Genomic DNA, 23,468 nt, shown 5'->3' with positions numbered 1-23,468 from the left:
TAGATACAGATATTACTTTGAAAAGGTCGTTGACATTTACCCATATGTTTATCCTTTCTGATGCTCTTCACTTCTTCCTGCCAATCTGATTTTCCTTCTGGTTTCCTTTCTGTTCATTCTAAAAAGTGAGTGTTAGCTTTTCTTGTAGTTTGGTCTACTGGAGATGAAGTTTCCAAAATTTTCCGTCTGAAAATGACTTCAGTTCATTTTCACTTCTGAAGTATGTTTGAACTATATTTTTACTGGATATGGAATTTGACAGTTTTTCTTTTAATGTTTTAAAGAGGTTCTATTTTCTTCTGACCTTCATTGATTCTATGGAAAAGTCATCTGTTATTTGCATCATTAGCCTTAAATTTATGTTTTCTTTCCTTTTCTGGATGATTTTCAGATTTACCACCTACATCTTTTCAGCAGTCTGGCTAGATTTATTTAGGTGTGGTTTTCTCTGTATTTACTAAACTTGGGATGTGGTGATTTTCTTTGTTCTATGAAATGATATTTTTCATTAGCTTGGTCAAGATTTAATCACTAAAATTTCAATGATTTCTTCTTTCATGTTGTCTCTCTTCTCTTATTTTGGGGACGCTATTTACATGTATGTTGGGTTGTTCGAATTAGCTCAGACATTGTCAGGTGCTCAGTTTCCTTGTCTACAAAGCTCACATGATGAATTTATTTGTGCTATTGTGTTTTTCATTTCAACATCTCCATATGGTTCGTTTCTAGTTTCCACTAATTTGTTAAAATTCCCCATCTCTTCATGGATGTTGCCTTCCTTTCTGTGAAATCCTTTTTTTTTTTTTTTTTGCTTTTTAGGGCCACACCTGTGGCACATGGAGGTTCCCAGGCTAAGGGTCCAGTAGGAGCCACAGCTACCAGCCTATGCCACAGCCACAGCAGTGCAGGATCCAGACCCTCAACCTGCTCAGCGAGGCCAGAGATCAAACCTGCAACCTCATGGTTCCTAGTCAAATTTGTTTCCACTGTGCCATGACGGGAACTCCTCTGTGAAATCTTTTAATAGTTTTGTATCATAGGAATTTTGTATTTTAATACCCCACTTTGATAATTTCAGCTTCTGGGTATGATTCTATTGTTTCTTTTCTGTATTAACCATGAGACACATTTTCTTTCTTTTTCCTAGGTCTTGAATTTTTTTAATTGCATGCTGATTTTTTTTTTTTTAGGAAAGATAAGTAGAATACAAAGTAAATAATATTTACTTCCAAAAAGAGCAATTCCCTTCTATGAGAGGCTGAGTCAATCTGACCTATAGCTGTTCTAGATCTGGGCTTAATTTTAGCTTTAACCTGATTCATTTCACTTCTGCTTTCAAATGTTTTGGGTGTGATATTAGGACCTTCCCTTCAGCAGAGGCTGGGATCTAAGCACTGGCAAGATTCTTGAGATCTGCCTTTTCTTCAAAACCAAGTTAACAGGTTTCAAACCCGTGGGAGGTCTCTCCCTGCTTTACTGTCCAGCTAAGAGCTTTCTGATTTCTCTTCAATCTTCGCTCTTACATTCTGCACCTCTGGAGATCTCTTCCAGACTTTTTTCTCCTTGCCATTCTTAGCAGCTCCATAGACTCTGTGAAACCAAAAATGCCTCAAGTAGTTCTTCTCAGCCCTCCTTCCCTGCCTCCAACTTTGGTGAACTACTTACAACGCTATGTGAAGTCTCCTAGAAAACATTAGGTAGGTAGGTGCACACTTGCTTTGTGGCTATGGTTCCTTAGCCCACATTCAGTCATTATAAGTTTGGTGAAATCTCAGCTGAGTTCCCCTCATCCCCAAACTCTGCTTCCCTCTGCCATTCCACCAGAGGTGGAAATAGCTCTGGGTCTCTTCCCTCCTATGGAGAGCTTGTCACTCTGAGTTAGTTTATTTAGGTTTCTTGGTGCCCTCAGTTCTCTGGATGATTATTTTGGGCTTACTGGATCATGTTGGTTGTTGGGATAAGAACAGTGGTCTCTGGATTGCCCTTGTGTAACACTGGGTTAAGGATCCAGTGTTGTCATTGCAGCAGCCCAGATCACTGATGTAGCTTGGGTTCAATCCCTGACTGGGAATGCAAAAGGCAAAGCAAAAAACAAAAAACATAAACACAAAAACAACACGAACACCAACATTGTAGCCCTAACATCTGACCTGTAAGCAGAAATCCCTCTGATAAATGACTCTTAGTAGAGATGAAAAGGTGCGTAGGGATAGGTAGGAAGAGACCAATTGGTAGGAACTGAAAATTTGAAAGATGAAGCTGGTGCAGGGAGCTTATAAGAAATAGGACAGTAAAGGTTTGCATTCTAGTGTACCAAACATATGCCAAAATGTTCATCACACACACACACACACACACACACACACACACACACACACACACACATACACACACAGAGAGAAAGAGAGAGAAAAGAGAGGCTAAGGCAAAGAAGAGATGCTTTGGGCACCTGGCAAATAACATTTATTTCAGAGAAAGGACATGCTACCAAAGTGTGTTGTTTTCTCCTTTGGATAATATCCTACTTCCTCCTATGTCATTTAGGGCAGTGATTCCCACACTTACGCTGCACACAGATCTCCTGGGCATCTTGTTAAAATTCAGATTCTCTTCTACTAGGTCTGGGGTTGGGCTTGAAAATTCTGTACTTTTTTTTTTCCCATTATAGCTGGTTTGCAGAGTTCTGTCAATTTTCTACTGTATAGCAAGGTGGCCCAGCTACATATACACATACACATCCCTTTTTCTCACATTATCATGCTCCATCATAAGTGACTAGATATAGTTCCCAGTGCTATACAGCAGGATCTCATTGCTTATCTATTCCAAAGGCAATAGTTTGCATCTATTAACTCCCATTTTCCAGTCCATCCCACTCCCTCCTCCTCCCCCTTGGCAACCACAGGTCTGTTCTCCATGTCCATGAGTTTCTTTTCTGTGGAAAGGTTCATTTGTGTCATGTATTAGATTTCAGATATATGTGATACTGTATGGTATTTGTCTTTATTTTTCTGACTTACTTTACTTAGTATGAGAGTCTCTAATTCCAGCCATGTTGCTGCAAATGGCATTATTTCGTTCTTTTTTATGGCTGAGCAGTATTCCATTGTATATGTATACCACATCATCTTAATCCATTCATCTGTCAATGGACATTTAGGTTGTTTCCATGTCTTGGCTATTGTGAATAGTGAGAGCTGCAATGAACATGTGGTTGCATGTGTCTTTTTCAAGGAAAATTTCATCCAGATATATGCCCAAGAGTGGGATTGCTGGGTCATATAGTAGTTCTATGTATAGTTTTCTAAGGTACCTCCATACCATTCTCCATAGTGGTTGTACCAATTCACATTCCCACCAACAATGTAGGAGGGTTCCCTTTTCTCCACACCCTCTCCAGCATTTATGATTAGTTGACTTGTTAATGATGACCATTCTGACTGGTGTGAGGTGGCATCTCATAGTAGTTTTGATTTGCATTTCTCTAATAATCACAGATGTTGAGCACATTTTCATTTGCTTGTTGACTATCTGTGTATTTTCTTTGGAGAAATGTCTATTCAGGTCTTTTGCCCATTTTCCCATTGGGTTGTTGGCTTTTTTGCTGTTGAGTTGTCTAAGTTGTTTGTATATTTTAGAGATTAAGCCCTTGTCAGTTGCATCATTTGAAACTACTTTCTCCCATTCTGCAAGTTGTCTTTTTTTTTTTTTTTAATGGTTATTGCTGTGGAAAATGCTTGTAAATTTGATTAGGTCCCACTGGTTTATTTTTGCTTGTATTTCTGTTGCTTTGGGAGACTGAACTGAGAAAACATTTGTAAGGTTGATGTCAGAGTATGTTTTGCCTATGTTCTCTTCTAGGAGTTTGGGATTCTGCATTTTTTTTTTTTTTTAAGCAAGAGAGATTTATTAAGGCATCCAAGGGGCATGGGCTGAGCTCAAGATGGTGCCAGCTCTGACTGTGAGGAGGTGCCAAGCTCATAAAGGATCTGTGGTGGGAACCTGTGGCTAGAGTTCATGGTGGAAACGTGTGGCAGGAACGATGAAGAAGGATGAGGGGAAGGTCTAGGGAAGGGGTAGGTGGAGAGGGGTAAGTGGTCGAGTCCTATGACAGAGGGCAGTTAATCCTTGTAGGTGATGAACCTATGCGCCACATTCTGGGAAAGGGTGTAGATCTTGTGCTGGGCTGTACCCATGTCCAAAGCAGGTCTCCAAGGTCAACAGTCACATTTGGGGGGTGGGGGTCCATCTCCATCCTCCTGGGAACCTCTCACTCCAGCCTTTTGTTATATGGGATAGGGGCGATGGTCCTCTCTTCTGTAGCTACTTCCTGCTGGCTGGGGCAATGAGTACTGGATGGCTGGACATAGTAGGTTCCTACCATGGGGGATGGAAGAAAGGACAAATAAGATTAAACAGAGGTTTGAGATATAGGTTGATACTGGTACTATTGAAGGAGAAGTGTAATTTTATCTAAGTTGGTTTTAACATTAGATATGGTATTAACACATAATTAACAGGAGTTATTTGTCATTATACATGTTGCCTCCTTTCTGTTGTTATAAGAGGAAATGTTGAAAATGTAAGGTTGCAGCTGCCAGCTGATGATGCTTTGAGAACAGCTGGTGGCCTCAAGTTTGACAGAGCACATAAACCTTAAGTTATTAGCAATACAAAGGCTTGTCTAAAACTACTCCCATAATATTTCCTACCTTGGATGTCTGACCCACAGCTACTCCATTCTGCCTTTTCTCTCTAATGGCCAGTGCAGATGCCACTGTTAATGATCTGTTTTTCTAGATATGATAAGATGCAAGAATTTGGGCCCATAAAAATCCTTGCCTGAAATCTAACTATCTGAAGACCTGTTCCATCTCTTTTCCCAGAGCACGGAGTGCCTCACTCCTGGTCTCCACACTGAGCTCTGCTCAGGGGTTGCTGCGGGTCAGCAGCTGCAGTGGCTTGTGTTTTACTCCAAGTGGAGGCTGATGGCAAGTGCCAAACTTCAGTTCACAGTGCTCCCCCTTGGTCATAAATTTGACCATAGTTTTGGGAGGCATTTTATGACCATTTAATCCCGTGGTGCTAGGAATGAACATTCTTAAATCTGGCAAAGTTTTCACCGATAGGCAACTCAATGTGCTATTACTGGACTAGGCCTTATTAAGAGTAGCCAAAAGTCTTTGGACCTCCTGTCTTCCTAGTCTCTTATGGTCCAGGAAAATATTCCCTCTTGTTGCATTTTCCCATATCTATAGATCACTGATCTCGTATGGAACAGTATATCATTTTATCAGAGACTCCATTACACACTTGGCAATGCAAGAATTAGCAATTTTGTAAAAAAAAAAGTTAATAAAAAATAATGTAGATAGTGGTATTAGTAATGTCATAAGTAAGAATTTAAGTTAAAAGCTTTCACCAAGTACAGCCCAGTATATCCCTGTTCAGCTGGCTTAGTCATTTCTTCTCTTCAAAGGAAATTATATACTGGCTTTTTCCCTTCAGCCTAATTTCCTAGTGTTATTAGGCTGGCTTTAAATTACTATAGCCTGGGAAAGTAATATCCCTTGGCTGAAGTCTTAACTTGTTTGCTGATTGAGCTTGAGTAACATTAGAAGAAAACGTATTTATGGTCTGGGTCAGAGCAGGTATTAATTGGCCAGGTGAGGAGATCCCATCTAGTAACATCAACACTAAGAGCCTTGGAGGGGAGAAACTCACCAGGGTAAATCAGAAGTAAAACAAATAACCATATGACTCAAGTGCAGCAATCTTGGGATAGTGGTCTACTTCTGATGTTGTCTTCTGTTTGTCCAGACATTGGTGTTTTTCTTCTTAGAGCCTTATTTTAGGGTGAGTTTGAAGTCAGTAGTTCTCTCTCTACTTTCAATTATAACATCTATAATTCAGTTAAACTTTATAATAATGTAACATAGCAGCAAAGAACTATTTGGGAGGTGAGTTTTAAACTGTAAACACTAATCTCAAAACACAAAATTAGAATATGAATCAAAACAATATTTTTCTTTAAAATTTCCCTCATTTTTGGATTCTGCATTTCTAACAAAGCTCCCAGAAAATGCTGATGATTTATGAATAGCAAGGTGCTAGAGTGTGTACACTTCATTTTGGGGTGGTAATAAAAATGGAACTTAGAGTCATGCAGGGTGTAGAGAAAAGTGATAGTTTAGTATTGAGGAAATCTCATGAGAAGCAGGCCTGTAATTCATCAAATTTTCTCCTTTCATGTGGGTTTAAGTTTTTCTTCCATTTTGGAAAGTAGGGCCAGTGGCAGTTCATTGCCGTAAGGAACTAGGCTTTTTACAACTCCGCTCTCAGACCTGCCTGAGTCCATGGAACACTAGCTCCGTGGGAAAGGAAGGATGGAGAGAGGATATGGGGAGAGGGTTTGGGTAGCACTAGGAACCCCAGCCAAGAGTTTGACTATCTGAGTTGTGGCAGCACTGACAATTGGAAAGAACATGCATCAAATGCTTGTAAATTAGCACTTGATTCCCATCACCCCTTCTAATGACCAGGCTTGTTTGTTTTCACCAGAAGAGAATTACCAATTGGAATTTTATGGCTCTGATATCATCTATTGGTCCTACATTATATACAGAACCAATGCATGCATCAAAGAAGAGAGAATAAAACTTCCCTCATTTTCTGTGCTTAGTAATGCAGCACTAATCTCAAAGAAAGACGTTTAGGGTCCCTACCACCTTGTTAGGAAGAAAGCATGGAGAAAGTAATTATAAACCTGCTGAGGATACAGATTTAATTTAATAAAACTTTACCACTCACATACATACAGAAGGAAGTAGTCTAAAGTTTGGGTAGCATCTAATTAAAGAAAATTTGTTTAGTCAAAACATTTATAGTCAGCCCTCTGTATTTGTGGGTTCCACATCTGCAGATTCAACAACAAAAACAACAGAATTTCAGAAATTTCAAAAAGCAAAACTTGAGTTTGTCCCTGACTGGCAACTATTTACACAGCATTTACTTTGTCTTAGGTTATAGAAGTAATCTAGAAATGATTCAACATATATGAGAGGACATGCATAGGCTATAGTATATGAAATACTACATCATTTCATAAAAGAGACTTGAGTATTCTCAGATTTTGATACCCATAGGAAGTGGGGTTGGGAGTGAGTCGTCCTGAAACCAATCCCTGGTGAATTCCAGAGGGAGGATTGTACTGATGGTTTTCCATGTACCAGACACATGCTGTGACCAAATTCTCATGATTGGACTCTCAAGAAGCTTACGAATCCCATGGATGGAAATTTTATTACTTTGAAGTATTTAAGTAACTTGAACTAGGCTAGGTGAATATTGTGTGCATTTCTCTTGGGCAACTGTCTAATAAGTAGACAAGAATTATTCAAAATTATCATGCTTTTTGCCTACAAACAAGGCATTTTAACTGGAAAATAATTTCTTCTCTTAAGTACTTAAACCAAGTTTCTTCAGGCATCACTAGCACTATTTGTTTTCTTGAGTAGTGCCCTTTCTTTCCTCCCATGGCAAGGACAAATTTGAGGCTGACCCATAGTAAATTATCATTGTGTTCTCAAAGAGTAAGCCCTTCATTAAATGGGAATTGATAAATAAGGTTACAAGGTCCAAGACAGCTGGGTAATATGGCTGGAGATTAGATCCAGTGCTTTTGTGCAATGGGACTGACATGGATGAGAGTCTTGTGTAAGTTACTTAAGGCCTCATTTTGCTTGTCTGTAAAATGGGGTAATGATAGTACCTACCTCACAGGGTTGTTGTGAGAATCAAACGACACAGTGGGTGTAAAATACTGATGACAGTGTAATGACTCTATTAATATTTGTTAACACTATGTATTTTTATTAGTAGAATGCCAGTAATTGCTTAACATATCCAAGCACTTAGTCACATAGCTGTAACTTGGCCATTAGTGGTACAATCATTTTCTTTGGAAAATATATTGAAAATGACCTCAGATTTTAAGATGGGGTGTGTGTTGTATACAAACTGTTGTTTGCTCTTTGGGATTAGCAAACAAGGAAACAATTATGAAGTCTTGAGCCTAAGATTTTTGCCAATAAAAAGGTAACATTGACCTATGTCACCCTTTCCCAGAAAGGGTGATATTGTCCAGAATAACCCAATAAGCTTTTTAAAAATAATTAGATAAAAAGTTTTAGATTTTAAAGTATATAAAAATTAATAGATAATTCTGAGTAATGTGAACTAATGATTATAAGAATTGTGATGACCAGAAAAAAAAATTAGACCCACTTTTAAAGTGTCCTCCCTTAGAATTTAAGAAAAGTCATGGAACCTTTTAGAATTATCCTGTATAAATTCATTCCACAAAGAATCATGCAGTTCCATGGAGGTGTTCAGAGCTCTGTGTTTTTGTCTACATGGTGCTGAAACTTTTGAACAACTCAAACAATTATCTAGTATTTTTTAAAAGTAAAATAAAATAAAAGCTGTTTGACAGATAAAACAAATAAGACATATAACACATCTGATCTGGTGGCCAACTGTGCATATGGACTTTGCCTGGATGTATCTTTCAATAAAGTTTAGCAATAAGAGGGATTTGTGATAAGAGTAGAAAAGAAAAGTAGACAAGCATGGTTAATAAAGCTCCACATCACAACGGCCTAACAAATAATGTATGAAACCCTGGCCTGACACTGGAAAAAAAAAAAAAAAACTCATCCTGGGACCATTCAGATTATAAAATGTAGTTAACTCTTGATTACATACAGGAGAGCATCTCTTCATTTGTTCAACAAAGATATATTGAATACTCTATTAGTCTGCTTGGGCTGCCATAATAGAACACTATAGATTAGGTGACTCAAACAAGAGAACTTAATTTTCTCACAGTTCTAGAGGCTGTAAGTCCAAGATTAGGGAGCCAGCATGGTTGGTTCCAGGCAAGAGTTCTCTTTCTGGCTCTAAGACAGGTGCCTTCTTATTCTATCCCCTCATGTCAGACAGAGCGTGAGTGAGTGAGTTAGTTCATTCATACTCTGATGTGTCTTCTTATAAGGGCACTAATCCCATCATAAGAGAACCACCCTCATGACCTCATCTAATGCTAATTACCTTCCAATGTCCCACCTCCAAATACCATTACATTGGGGGATAAAGCTTTAATATATGACTTTGGGTACCTGTGTTTGGTACCAGAAATACAAATATGATCTCTGTTCTCCTGAAGGGAGGAAACAGACTGTAAATGAGTGAACAAATAAAGTCAAATAATTTCTGAACATGATGACTGCCATGAAGGAAACAAACAAGATACCTAGAAAACTACAAGGGTGAGAGATGCAGAGGCTGCTGGCCCTTCTGATGTTGGAATGTTTATGCTGAAACCTAAGGAATGAGAGGGAGCCAGCTGTTAGAGACTAGCCAGGAAAACGGCAAAGGCCTTGCCATGTTCTAGGACCATTTACAAGACCATTGAGACTTGAGGGTCATGACTGAAGGATCAGTGACATAAGAAGAGATGGAAGTGGTAGCCCAGGCCTGGAATAACTGAAGTTTAGTTAATAGTACAATACGGAGGTCTTTTTTAGTACCTTGGCACTTGTTATACATTAAGTTGTAGAATGATGCTTGATAACTCAGCCTTCTAAATTCAACTTAAAAAAATTATTGGGGGAGTTCCCGTCATGGCGCAGTGGTTAACGAATCCGACTAGGAACCATGAGGTTGCAGGTTCGGTCCCTGCTCTTGCTCAGTGGGTTAAGGATCCGGCGTTGCCGTGAGCTGTGGTGTAGGTTGCAGACGCGGCTCGGATCCCACATTGCTGTGGCTCTGGCGTAGGCCGGTGGCTACAGCTCCGATTAGACCCCTAGCCTGGGAACCTCCATATGCCGCGGGAGCAGAAAGAAATAGCAAAAAGACAAAAAAAAAAAAAAAAAAAAATTATTGGAAAATAATTGACTTACAAAGTTGTGTTAATTTCATGTGTATAGTACAGTAAATCAGTTATACATATGCATGTATCCATTCCTTTCCAGATTCTTTTCCCATATAGGCTGCTACACAGTATTGAGTAAATTTCCCCATATTGTACAGTAGGTCCTTGTTACCCGTCTATAAAACTGACAGCTTTTGATCTCCAGTGTTTGTAGTTTGGGGGTAAGCTTTAGTGACTTTTTTTTTTTAGGGCCACACCCATGGCATATGGAGGTTCCCAGGCTAGGGGTTGAATTGGAGCTACAACTGCTGGCCTATGCCACAGCCACAGCAACGCAGGACCCGAGGCACATCTGTGACCTACACCACAGCTCACAGCTGCACTGGATCATTGACCCATTGAGCAAGGCCAGGGATCGAACCCTCATCCTCATGGATCCTAGTTTGGTTTGTTTATTGCTGAACCATGTAGGGAACTCCTTTAGTGACTTTTAAGGGCTAGGTACATCACATGTTTCCTCAGTGATTCAACCACGTGATTATAGAGAGTACTGAATGTGTCACTAGCATCATAAGCGCTAGTTGAAATGTTTAGTTATTGAGAGAAAATATGTATTGTTACTTCAAAGAGTCTGATTTCATAAAATGCAAATACTGAAAAGGGAAATTTAAAAATTTATAAGGGCAGGACAAATCTAACATTTGGTATGACAATACAGGCATAGCCCCCACTGACACCAATGAGTCTGATTAGGTCCTGAGAAATGCAATGGTTCTTTAAGTTTTCTAGACCTGCAATGTGAAATTCCCAATGCTGCCTCTCGGAAACATGAATTCTTGCCAAGGGAATATATAGGAATAGAGTGAATACAGTAACCATTTTAATTCTGCAAATATGCCCTTTCTGCCTTTTAATTCTTCCATGAAATAGACTATAATATAGAACTATATAACATCAGTTGCTTGTATTAGAGTCTAATTAGGTTATTAACCAAGCAAATCTTTGTCTATTATCTGATATTTCAGATTACTATCTTAAAAACCATATATTTTATTTTGTTTTATTATTATTATTTTTATTATTCAATGAATTTATTACATTTATAGTTGTACAATGATCATCACAATCCAGTTTTATAGGATTTCCAACCCACAACCCCAGTGCATCCCCCCACCCCCCAAACCATCTCCTTTGGAAACCATAAGTTTTTCAAAGTCTTGTGAGTCAGTATTTGTTCTGCAAAGTTCATTATGTCTTTTTTTCAGATTCCACATGTCAGTAAAAGCATTTGATGTTGGTGTCTCATTGTTTGACTAACTTCATTTAACATGATAATTTCTAGGTCCATCCATGTTGCTAAAAATGCCAGTGTTTCGTTCCTTTTAATGGCTGAGCAATATTCCATTGTGTATATGCACCACATTTTCCTGATCCACTCCACTGTCGATGGACATTTAGGTTGCTTCATGTCTTGACCATTGTATATAGTGCTGCAATGAACATTGGAGTACAGGTGTCTTTTTGAGTCATGGTTTTCTCTGGATAGATGCCCAGGAGTGGGATTGCTGGATCAAAATGTAGTTCTGTTTAGTTTCCTGAGGAATCTCCATACTGTTTTCCACAGTGGTTGTACCAATTTACAATCCCACCAGCAGTGTAATAGGGTTCCTTTTGGTCCACACCCTCTCCAGTACTTATTGTTTGTAGCCTTTTTGATGATGGCCATTCTGGCTGGTGTAAGGTGGTACCTCATAGTGGTTTTGACTTGCATTTACCTAATAATGAGTGATGTTGAACATTTTTTCATGTGTTTTTTGGCCATCCATATGTCTTCTTTGGAGAATCGTCTATTTAGATCTTCTGCCCATTTTTTGATGGGTTTTTTTTTTTCTTTTGGATATAAATTTTGGAGATTAATCCCTTGTCAGTCACTTCATTTGCAAAGATTTTCTCCCATTCTGTGGGCTGTCTTTTTGTTTTGTTTAGGATTTCCTTTTCTGTGCAGAAACTTTTAAGTTTAATTAGGTCCCATTTGTATATTTTTGTTTTTACTGTCATTAGTCTAAGAGGTGGATCTGAGAAGATGTTGCTGTCATTTATGTCAGAGAGTGTTTGGCCTAGGTTTTCCTCTAAGGGTGTTATAGTGTCTGGTCTTATACCTAGGTCTTTAATCCATTTTGAGATTATTTTTTGTATGGTGTTAGGAAGTGTTCTAATTTCATTCTTTTACATGTGGCTGTCCTGTTTTCCCAGCACCACTTATTAGAGGGACTCTCTTTTCTCCATCGTTATTCTTGCCTCCTTTGTCATAGATTAGCTGGCTGTAGGTGCATGGGTTTAATTCTGGGCTTCCTATCTTGTTCCACTGATCTATATTTCTGTCTTTGTGCCAGTACCATGCAGTTTTGATGACTCTTGCTTTGTAGTATAGTCTGAGGTGGGCTTGTGTTGCTATAAACTTTCCTCTTAGAATGGCTTTTGCTGCATTGGAGTGTCATTTCTTTGCTGTCATTTGCTTCTAGGTATTTTTTAATTTCCTCTTTGATTTCTTCAGTGATCCATTGGTTGTTTCATAGCGTGTTGTTTAGCCTCCATGTGTTTGTGTTTTTTGCAGTTTTTTTCTTGTTGTTGATTTCCAGTCATATAGCTTTGTGGTCAGAATAGATGCTTGATATGATTTAAATTTTCTTAAAGTTACCGTGGTTTTGATTTGTAGCCCAGGATGTGATCATTCTTAGAGAATGTTCCATGTACACTTGAGAAAAATGTGTATTCTGTTGCTTTTGGATGAAATGTCCTATAAATATCTATTAAGTCCATCTGGTCTAATGCTTCATTCAGGGCCTGTGTTTCCTTATTGATTTTCTGTCTGGATGATCTGTCCATTGCTGTAAGTGGGGTGTTAAAATCCTCCTCTATTATTGCATTATTGTCGATTTGCCCTTTTAAGGTTGTTAGCAGTTGCCTTATATATTGTGGTGAACCTATGTTGGGTGCATAGATATTTAAAATTGTTATATCTTCTTCTTGGATTGATCCTTTGATCATTATGTAGTGTCCTTCCTTGTCTCTTAAAATATTCTTCATTTTAAGATCTATTTTGTCTGATATGAGTATTGCTACTCCAGCTTTCTTTTGATTCCCATTTGCATGGAATATTTTCTTCCATCCTCTCACTTTCAATTTGTATGTGTCCCTAGAAGTGAAGTGGGTCTCTTGAAGACAGCATATATCTGGGTCTTGTTTTTGTATCCATTCAGCCAGTCTGTGTCTTTTGGTTGGGGTGTTTAAGTCCATTAACATTGAAGGTAATTATTGATATGTATGTTCTTATTACCATTTTATTAACTGTTTTGGATTTGTTTTTGTTGCTCTTTTTTCTTCTCTTCTTCTCTTGTTCTCTCCCCTTGTGGTTTGATGACTATCTTTAATGTTGTATATGAGTTGATTTTTCCTATTTGTTTGTGTATCAATTGTAGATTTTTGGTTTGCAGTTATTCTGAAGTTTTGATATAGAGTCTATATATATACGAGATTGTTTTAAGTTGTTGGTCTCTTAATTGTAAGTGCATCTCCAGTGTCCTGCATTTGTACCTTCCTCTTCTCATGATTTTTAATTTAGGTGGCAAAAATGTTCATGAATGATTTTGTATCTTTACTGTATATATTCCTTTACTGGTGAGTCTTGTCATTTGTGGTATTTTGTTTCTGGTTGTGGCTTTTTCTTCTCTGCCTAGATAAGTTCCTTTAGTATTTGTTGTAAAGCTGGTTTAGTGTTGCTGAATTCTCTTGGCTCTTGCTTATCTGTGAAGCTTTTGATTTCTCCTTCAAATCTGAATGGGAGCCTTGCTGGGTAAAATAATCTAGATTGGGGTTTTTTTCCTTTCATCATGTTAAGTATATCATGCCACTCCCTTCTGGCCTGCAGAGTTTCTGCTGAAAAATCTTCCAATAACCTTATCAAGGTTCCCTTGTATGTTATTTTGTTTCTTTTCCCTAGCTGCTTTCAATATTTTCTCTTTGTCTTTAATTTTGGTCATTTTGATTAATATGTGTCTCAGTGTATTCCTCCTTGGGTTTATTTTATATAGTACTCGTGCTTTCCGGATATGAGTGAATGGTCCCTTTCCCCTGTTAAGGAAGTTTTCAGCTATTATCTCTTCAAATATTTTTTCTGTCCCTTTCTCTCTCTCTTCTCCTTCTGGTGCCCCTATATAATACAGATGTTGGTACATTTAATGTTGTCCCAGAGTTCTCTGAGATTCTCTTCATTTGTTTTCAATCTTTTTTCTCTTTTCTGTTCTGCATCCATAATTTCCACTAATCTGTCCTCCACCTCGCTTATTTGTTCTTCTGCCTCCTGTATTCTGCTGTTGGCTGCTTCCAATGAATTTTTTATTTCAGCTATTGTATTTTACATCTCTTCTTGTTTGAGTTTTATATCTTGTATACCTTTGCTCAGTGTTTCCTGTAAATGATCGGTCTTTGCCTCCAGTTTATTCCCAATGTCTTGCATCATCTTCAGCATCAACAGTCTAAAATCTTTTTCCTGGAGGCTGAGAGTCTCCTGATCACTTAGCTGTTTTTCTGGGGTTTTTTCTTTCTCTCTCATCTGAGTTATAGTTCCCTGTCTCTTCATTTTTATAGGTTGTTGGTGTGGTTACCTTTTTACAGATAATTGAGTTGTAACCTCTCTTCCTTCTGCCCCCCTTGTGGCTGAAGTTGGTATGGGGGCTTGCTGTAGGCTTCCTGGTGGGAGGGACTGGTGTATGCCCACTGGTAGGAGGGGCAGATTTCTATCCCTCTGGTGGCTGGGGCTTTGTCTCTGGGTGATATTTGAGGTGGCTGTGTGCCTGGGGGGTCTTTAGGCAGCCTGTTTACTGATGGGTGGGGCTGTAATCCCACCTGGATTATTGTTTGGCCTGGGGCTTCTCAGGGCTGATGGGTGGAGCCAGATTTTCCCAAAATGGCCACCTCCAGAGAAAGGCATACTGATGAATATTCCAAAGAGCTTTGCTTCCAATGTCCTTCCCTCACAACAAGCCACATTCACCTCCTGTTTTCCCAGGAGGTCCTCCAAGAACTGCAGTCAGGTTTGACCCAGATTCCTATGGAGTCTCTGCTTTGCTCTGGGACCCAGTGCATGTCAAAGTCTGTGTGCACCTTTTAAGTATGGGGTCTCTGATCCTGCGTACAAACCCCACTGGCCTTCCATGCCAGATGCTCCAGGGGCTCTTTCTCCCGGTGCCAGATCCCCACACATGGGAGTTTGATGTGGGGCTCAGAACTCTCACTCCTGTAGGGGGGTCTCTGTGAACCAGTTACTTTCCAGTCTGTGGGGCTTCCCACCTGGAAGGTATGGGGTTACTAATATCATGTAATTGCCCCTCCTACCTCTTGATGTGTCCTCCTCTTTGTCTTCTGCAGTAGGATGTCTTTTTGAAAATTTCTGGTCCATTTGGTTGAAAGTTGCTCAGCATTTGATTGTGAATTCTGTTGTTTTTAGGAGAGAAGTTGAGCTCCAGTCCTTCTATTCTGCCATCTTAATCCCTATTATTATTATTGTTATCAAAAGCCATATATTTTAATGCATTTATTTGGACTTGGTTTACCCTGAAGTTTTTATTCATTTGTTTGTTTTGGTTTTGCTTTTTAGGACCACACCTGCAGCATATGGAAGTTCTCAGGGTAGGGGTCAAGTTGGAGCTGCAGCTGCCAGCCTATGCCATAGCCACAGCAACATGTGATCTGAGCCACATCTTCAGCCTACACCACAGCTCGTGGCAATGCTGGATCCCCAACCCAATGAGTGAGGCCAGGGATGGAAACTGCATCCTCATGGATACTAGTCAGATTCATTTTTGCTGTGCCACAGTGGGAATTCCTACCCTGATTTTTTTTGTTTTTACTTAAATAAAAAAATGTTTAAGAGTTAAAGTGACGTTGAACTCATGTGCATATTAAGCACATTTGAGTGTATGCCACTGTAACCATTCAAGATGATTGTTTTCATGGATTTAAAGAAACAGGAAGAAAGAAAATGGGAGAGAGGTAGAAAGTGAGCTTGTAGAATGTACATACTTTCTCTAACAAACAATTTGTTCTCAAGTTCTTTAGTCATTAACTCTAAGATCAAAAAGGACTTTACATTGGGAGGGACATTACCTAGGAGACTGTGCAAATGGAAACAGAGAAGATCTAAGCAGAACATGTGGCTCAGAAGAAAGACTCTAATAATAAGCCAGGGAACCTCTATCTGATTCATATCTGTGAACTCATTCATTCATTCACTCATTTGTTCATTTCATTTATTGAGTGCCAGACACCTTCCTAGTCATTAGGGAATCCTTTATTGACTTTCTCTTCATCTCTGCTGTTTTCAAGAATGAAAAAAAAATACATCTGAAATTAATACAACACTGTAAGTCAACTATATTCCAGTAAAATTTTTAAAAAATAATAATGAAAGAAAGAGACCAACCAGTGACTTCCAGTGTATGGAACAGACAAGTTCCATATGGGCTTCCTTCCCTGTACCAGCTTGAAGGGCAGCCTGGTTCTGGTCAGAACACCCACTGGCTTCCTGTGCCCTTGGCCAGACCTCCCTAGAAGGCTGTGCCTCTGGGGCAGGGCCAGGAAAAGACTCCACAACCCCTAAGCTGAGGCAGAAGCACTAGAAAATGTGTTGAAGAAGGTCCAGAAATGACCTTGTTATCTTCAAAATAATGACCCCTGACTAAATACTGCATGCACATGAGGAGCGGCCAGAGAACATTTCCCTAGTTGTGTTTATGGAAGATTTGTTTCAGTGGCTCATATCAGACGTTCTTTCTGGTCTGGGGCTCAGGTGAGGCAAGTGAAGCCTCTATGGTGTAAAATTGAAGGAGGCGCACACTCTCAGCCTGTGTAGGTACTTCTCTGCACATGGGGCCTTTCTTGAATACTATACTGCCTCACCCTAGCTCCAGCCCTGCAAGTCATTCTCTTTTTACTCCTCTTACTCCTTCCCCCAAAGAATCTACTGTCAGAGAAATTTGGGCACTCTTCCTTATCATATACTGTATATTCTTTAATTCCCCATCTACACCTCTCGGTTTATACACAGCGCACCGTAGCCTATTATGGTCTCTGAGCAATCCTGCAGGAAAGAAATCTTATAATCCTATTTAGCCATGCATTTCCCAAATGTATTTGACTGTGGGATTATTTTTTTCTTTTTAAAGAAAAAGTTATTAGCATCTCATGGGACATTCAGGGAAGTTGGTTGAAAAAACGACCTCAGAATGGTTGCATGTGGAACACACTCATTATTTTGAAAATTTTTTTTTTCGCTGAATAATAGCTATGTTCTGTTCTGGCTTTGGATTCATCTGCAAGTTGCACGAAACCCTTCTGTATCTGAATAAGGGAAGGATTTGAAGGTTTATTCATACTTTCTAGCTCCCAGATTAATAGTTCATTGATTCACCCAGTATTGATTGGGCACCTACTATGTGTCAGGAATACAAAGGTGAGTGGAATGGTGTTCCTTACCCATAGGGCACTAAGGAGGAGCAGAGAATTTCACAACTCTAAGTCCAGTGGTTATAAAAGTGAAACATGAGTAAGGAAAGCAGTTCACAAAAATATCCTCTTATGCTTATGCCCGCATTCCAACTGAACTGCTTCTGAGGGAGAAGAGCTATTTATATATTTTTTCTTTTATTTTTCTTTTTTGACTACCCCTTTGCATATGGAGTTCCTAGGCCTGGGATCAGATTCAAGCCATCATTGTGACCTAAGCCATTGCTATGGCAATGCTGGATCCTAACCCACTGTGCCAGGTTGGGTATCGAACCTGAGACCTGGTGCTCCCAGGATGCCACTGATCCTATTATGCCATAGCAGTAACTCCTATTTATCATATTTTTTAATCTTTCCTGGGACACCTAGCAGGGACTATTAACTAGAGGTTCTCAATAAATATTTGTCAAATAAATCATAGTTGAGGAAAAATCTTGTAATTTAATCAATGCACATTAGATTATAATACATATTAAGGATCACTTACAAACACATTTTTAAAAAACTTCAAACAAAAGGTTGTACTAACCCTTCTTTTTTTTACCATAAATTATTATTTATTAATCTTGATTTACTATATGTATAACTAGCGTACATCATGTACTCAAAATGAATATTCTTTTTTTATTTTTTATTATTTATTTACTTATTTATTTTTATTTTTTTATTTTCCCACTGTACAGCAAGGGAATCAAGTTATCCTTACATGTATACATTACAATTACATTTTTTCCCCACCCTTTGTTCTGTTACAACATGAGTATCTAGACAAAGTTCTCAATGCTATTCAGCAGGATCTCCTTGTAAATCTATTCTAAGTTGTGTCTGATAAGCCCAAGCTCCCGATCCCTCCCACTCCCTCCCCCTCCCATCAGGCAACCACAAGTCTCTTCTCCAAGTCCATGATTTTCTTTTCTGAGGAGATGTTCATTTGTGCTGGATATTAGATTCCAGTTATAAGTGATATCATATGTCTTCGTCTTTCTGGCTCATTTCACTCAGGATGAGATTCTCTAGTTCCATCCATGTTGCTGCAAATGGCATTATGTCATTCTTTTTTATGGCTGAGTAGTACTCCATTGTGTATATATACCACCTCTTACGAATCCAATTCTCTGTTGATGGACATTTGGGTTGTTTCCATGTCCTGGCTATTGTGAATAGTGCTGCAATGAACATACGGGGTGCATGTGTCTCTTTTAAGTAGAGTTTTGTCCAGATATATGCCCAAGAGTGGGATTGCGGGGTCATATGGAAGTTCTATGGCATCTCCAAACTGTTCTCCATAGTGGCTGTACCAGTTTACATTCCCACCAACAGTGCAGGAGGGTTCCCTTTCCTCCACAGCCCCTCCAGCACTTGTTATGTGTGGATTTATTAATGATGGCCATTCTGACTGGTGTGAGGTGGTATCTCATGGTAGTTTTGATTTGCATTTCTCTTATAACCAGCGATGTTGAGCATTTTTTCATGTGCTTGTTGGCCATCTGTATATCTTCCTTGGAGAAATGTCCATTCAGGTCTTCTGCCCATTTTTCCATTGATTGATTGGCTTTTTGCTATTGGGTTGTATAAGTTGCTTATATATTCTAGAGATTAAGCCCTTGTTGGTTGCATCATTTGAAACTATTTTCTCCCATTCTGAAAGTTGTCTTTTTGTTTTCTTTTGGGTTTCCTTTGCTGTGCAAAAGCTTTTCAGTTTGATTAGGTCCCATGGGTTTATTTTTGCTCTCATTTCTATTGCTTTGGGAGACTGACCTGAGAAAATATTCATGATGTTGATGTCAGAGAGTGTTTTGCCTATGTTTTCTTCTAGGAGTTTGATGGTGTCCTGTCGTATATTTAAGTCTTTCAGCCATTTGGAGTTTATTTTTGTGCATGGTGTGAGGGTGTGTTCTAGTTTCATTGCTTTGCATGCAGCTGTCCAGGTTTCCCAGCAATGCTTGCTGAATAGACTTTCTTTTTCCCATTTTATGTTCTTGTCTCCCTTGTCAAAGATTAATTGACCGTAGGTGTCAGGGTTTATTTCCGGGTTCTCTATTCTGTTCCATTGGTCTGTCTGTCTGTTTTGATACCAGTACCACACTGTTTTGATGACTGTGGTTTTGTATGTACTAACCCTTCTAAGTTTCATTTCTCCATCTGTCACATAAGGATAATAGTACTAATTTCAGGGGGCTCTTGAGAGGATTAAATGAGAATTACAAAAAGTAGCAGTTATGTTCCCTGGCATGTAACAATTGGCCAATAAACTGCAGTTATTATTATGACTACAATACACTGTGGTTTTTATCCAAAAACCTACCATAAATGGTGCTCTGATTTGGCCAAAAACAAAAACAAAAACGAAACTCACCTAGAGCTTTAAATTGCCACATCAACATTCTCCTCTTGCTGAGAACATAGTTTCAAATGTTGGTGTGAACATGTGCAGCTCAGGAGCCCTGGGTAGGACTAACACACACACACACACACACACACACACATCCCATCTCCCTCCCCTCCCACCCCAAACAAAGCAGCTCCCTAAGTAGTCTGACTTCCCCAGTCTCTAATGTGAAATTGCTGCGACATAGTCAGATTGAGCCCTTCCCCTGAAGGCACTGTTTTGAGACACAAAGCAGATGCAACACCAGGAAGAGAAACCCAGATGCAGCAGCAGCAGCCAGAGCCCACGACACATGCCCTCCACTGGTTTTACATTCCTCAGCTGACTCTCCACAGTGTTCTCTTTGGGCACCTCACCGATTTCTGCTGCAGATAATGAGTTGAGTTGCCCTCGTCCCCACTTACCTCAGGGCTCTCTGAGAAAAAGCTCTGAGCCACATTCACCTTAATTTCCCCACCTCCCCCTGCTGTGTTTTCTAGACTGGAACAGGCATTCCAATTACCTGGGTGACTTGTTAAATATACAGATGCTCTTCAAAATCTCTAGGCATGGGACCCAGAAAGCTGTGTGGATAAGCCCTTTGGGGGGATTGTTGGCAGTCAGTGTGGTGTTTGGAATGAGCTATCCCACAGTCCTGGGCTCCGTGGCCTGTTGGCCAATTGTCTTCCCTGTTTATTAAAAGAATCAATGACCTATGAGAGGGTAAGGAGTAAACAGATAAGAAGGAATCTGGCAGGGAGGAGTGTGTGTGTGTGCATGTGTGTGTGCATGCACACATGTGTGCACACGCATATGTGCAGTGTGATCTACAAAATAGAGCTCAGTCTGTGGCATAAGTTTGTCTGTATAATAATACCCCCCTTATCTTCAGGGGATCCATCCCTTGACTCCCAATGGACACCTGAAACCACAGATATATAGGTACTCAACTCTATATAAACTATATATATGCCTATGATAAAGTTTAATTTATAGGGAGTTCCTGTTGTGGCTCAGCAGGTTAGAATCTGACTAGTATCCATGAGGATGTGGGTTCAATTCCTGGCCTCACTCAGTGGGTTAAGGATCCAGCACGGCTGTGAGCTGCAATGTAGATTGCAGACGTGGCTCAGATCTGGCGTTGCTGTGGCTATAGTGTAGGTCACGGATGTAGTTCGGATGTGACCCCTAACCCAGGAACTTCCATATGCCATGGAAGCAATCATAAAAAGAAAAAAAAAGTTTAATTTATAAATAAGATATCGACAACAGTAACTAAAAATAAAACAGAACAATTATAACCATATACTGTAATAAACATTGTGTGGATATGGTTCTCTTCTCTCTCAAAATATCTTACTGTACAAATTTAAAACCTTTTCCATCTTAACTAAGCCCCTACTGTGCACTGTGGCTATAGCTTTTGCAGTTTGAGATTTGACAGCAAAACTGGTATAAATTTCTTTTACCTTCTCAGTTTCACCAATAAAAGAGTCATTCTTACCATGGATCTTCACAACCTCAGCAGATGATTTCTTTTCCTTTTCTTATGAAATGGATAATTTTCACTTTACTTAAAAGAAGAGCTTTGTGGCTTCTCTTTGTCATAATCCAAATTGCCAGTATTATTACTCCTGCTCTTTGGGGCCATTAAGTGAGATAAAGATCACTTAACACAAGCACTATGATACCTCAACAGCAGATCTGATAACCAAGAGGCCTACTAAGTGACCAGCAAGTGGGGATACGGTGGACAAAGGATTGGTTCATGTCCTGGGAGGGAGAGAAAGAGACAACATGAGATCACCCCATGTTTCATCACGCTTCTCAGAATGGCATTTGATTTAAAACTTATGCATTGTTAGAGTTCCCACTGTGGCATAGTGGGTTAAGAATCTGACTGTAGCAGCCCAGGTTGCTGCTGAGGCACCAGTGGGATCCCCTGCCCAGTGCAGTGGGTGGAGGATCCAATGTTATGGCAGCTGTGGCAGAGACCACAGCCATGGCTCAGATTCAATCCATGGCCTGATAACTTTCATATGCCACAGGTGCATCCATACAATAAACAAAAAACAAACAGACAAAACCTTATGAATTGTTTATTTCTGGAATTTTCCACTTAATACTTCCAGATGATGGTTAGCTGCAGGTAACTGAAACAGTGGAAAGTGAACCTGAGACTAAGGTGAGACTACTATCATTCAGGGCCAGGTGACCCGGGAGCCACAAGTTCACCAAGAGGGACCTATAATCACAGAGGCTGACTCTTTCCATTTGCCAGCAGCTCGCCCTGTGAGACAGCACAGCTCCTGAGCACCATAGCTTGCTGGCTAGAGACAGCTCCAGATTTACATTATCCTGTCCAAAGGAACCCAGAGCATCTGTTAATAAAATATCAGGATAGGAGTCTGAAAGGTCCAGCTTAGGGCACATACCCACCCCTGGGCTAGTCTCTGTGGCCATAATGCTGGGGTACATTTTGGCCAGTCTTGGATTACTTAATCATCCTTTGGCCAGTGGACAGGGCCCCATGATTGGCAACTCCAACAGGCATTTGGAGTGGGAATCAGTTCCTGGAAGGATTTGCAGCTACTGCTGGAAGAAAAGGAAGGGGTGGCTATGGAAATAAAACACATGACCACCCCCAGCCACAACCTTGACCCCCTCTCATGAACTGAGGCATCCAGCCAGCCCCAAAGCGATGCACCCATCACCCTGGTCAAGCTCCTTAAACCTCCCCATTGAAGGACTTTTCAGCTTGAAGTAACCACAAAGACACCTTTTATTTCCTGGAGGGGGCAGGTCTAGGGTCATAGCCGAAAGCAAGCACAGTTACTCTAAGCATCTTTTGGAAGTCTCCTGTTTCAAATGAAAAAAATATTGTGCAGAGCTCCCTGATCGTCTAGTGGTTAGAATGCAGTGCTTTCACTGTTGTGGACTGAGTTTGATCCCTGGTCTGGGAAATGAAATCCCACACTATGGGCAAAATAATAATAATAATAATAATAAATTGATTAATCTTTTTAAAGAACAAAAAATTGTGACTTGTATCCATTTAATATAAAAATGATTTTTCCCCCAATTTTATTTTGAACTTACAGAAAAGTTAAAAAAATGGTACAAATAACACTTATTTTCTTTCAAATTCAACAATTGTTATCATTTTGCCACATCCTCTTTTTTTCTCTTTACACATACATATGGAAAGATATAGACACACAGAAAAAGCTGTCAATATTTCCTTTTCCCCCCTCTAAACCAGTTAAGAGTTAGTTGAAGGTACTATGACACTTCACCCATAAGTACTTCAGCTTATGCCTCCAGAGAACAGAAACATTTTCCTACATAAGAACAATTTAATTACTATACTCAACAAATTTGACATGGATGCAATAATATTATTTAACATGTAGTCCATATTCAAATTTACCCAAGTACCTCAACCATGTTCTTTATTTTTTAAAATATAATCAGTTTATTTACTCTAAACAGCAATACAGACAAACATCATATAAACACAAAGGAAGTGATGCAGCAACGAGATGCTGGCTGACTGTGGATCTGAGACCCAGGCTCTGGGAGGGAGGAGGCAGCTGGGGCAGG

General features: G+C 39.6%; 1 protein-coding gene across 6 annotated transcripts in view; it reads left to right on the top strand.

The window, feature by feature from the left end:
• Nucleotides 1–23,468, top strand: part of LOC106505661 (uncharacterized) — an 87,060-nt gene that overhangs the window by 8,950 nt on the left and 54,642 nt on the right. The window lies entirely within an intron of this gene.

Source organism: Sus scrofa, chromosome 13, assembly GCF_054392235.1.
Source record: "Sus scrofa isolate SSC_HxYL_T2T_F1_AM1 chromosome 13, Sscrofa_HxYL_maternal_Yorkshire_Landrace_v2.0, whole genome shotgun sequence".
In the NCBI taxonomy this organism is placed as follows: Eukaryota; Metazoa; Chordata; class Mammalia; order Artiodactyla; family Suidae; genus Sus; species Sus scrofa.
This window is presented reverse-complemented; position numbering and strand designations above follow the sequence as displayed.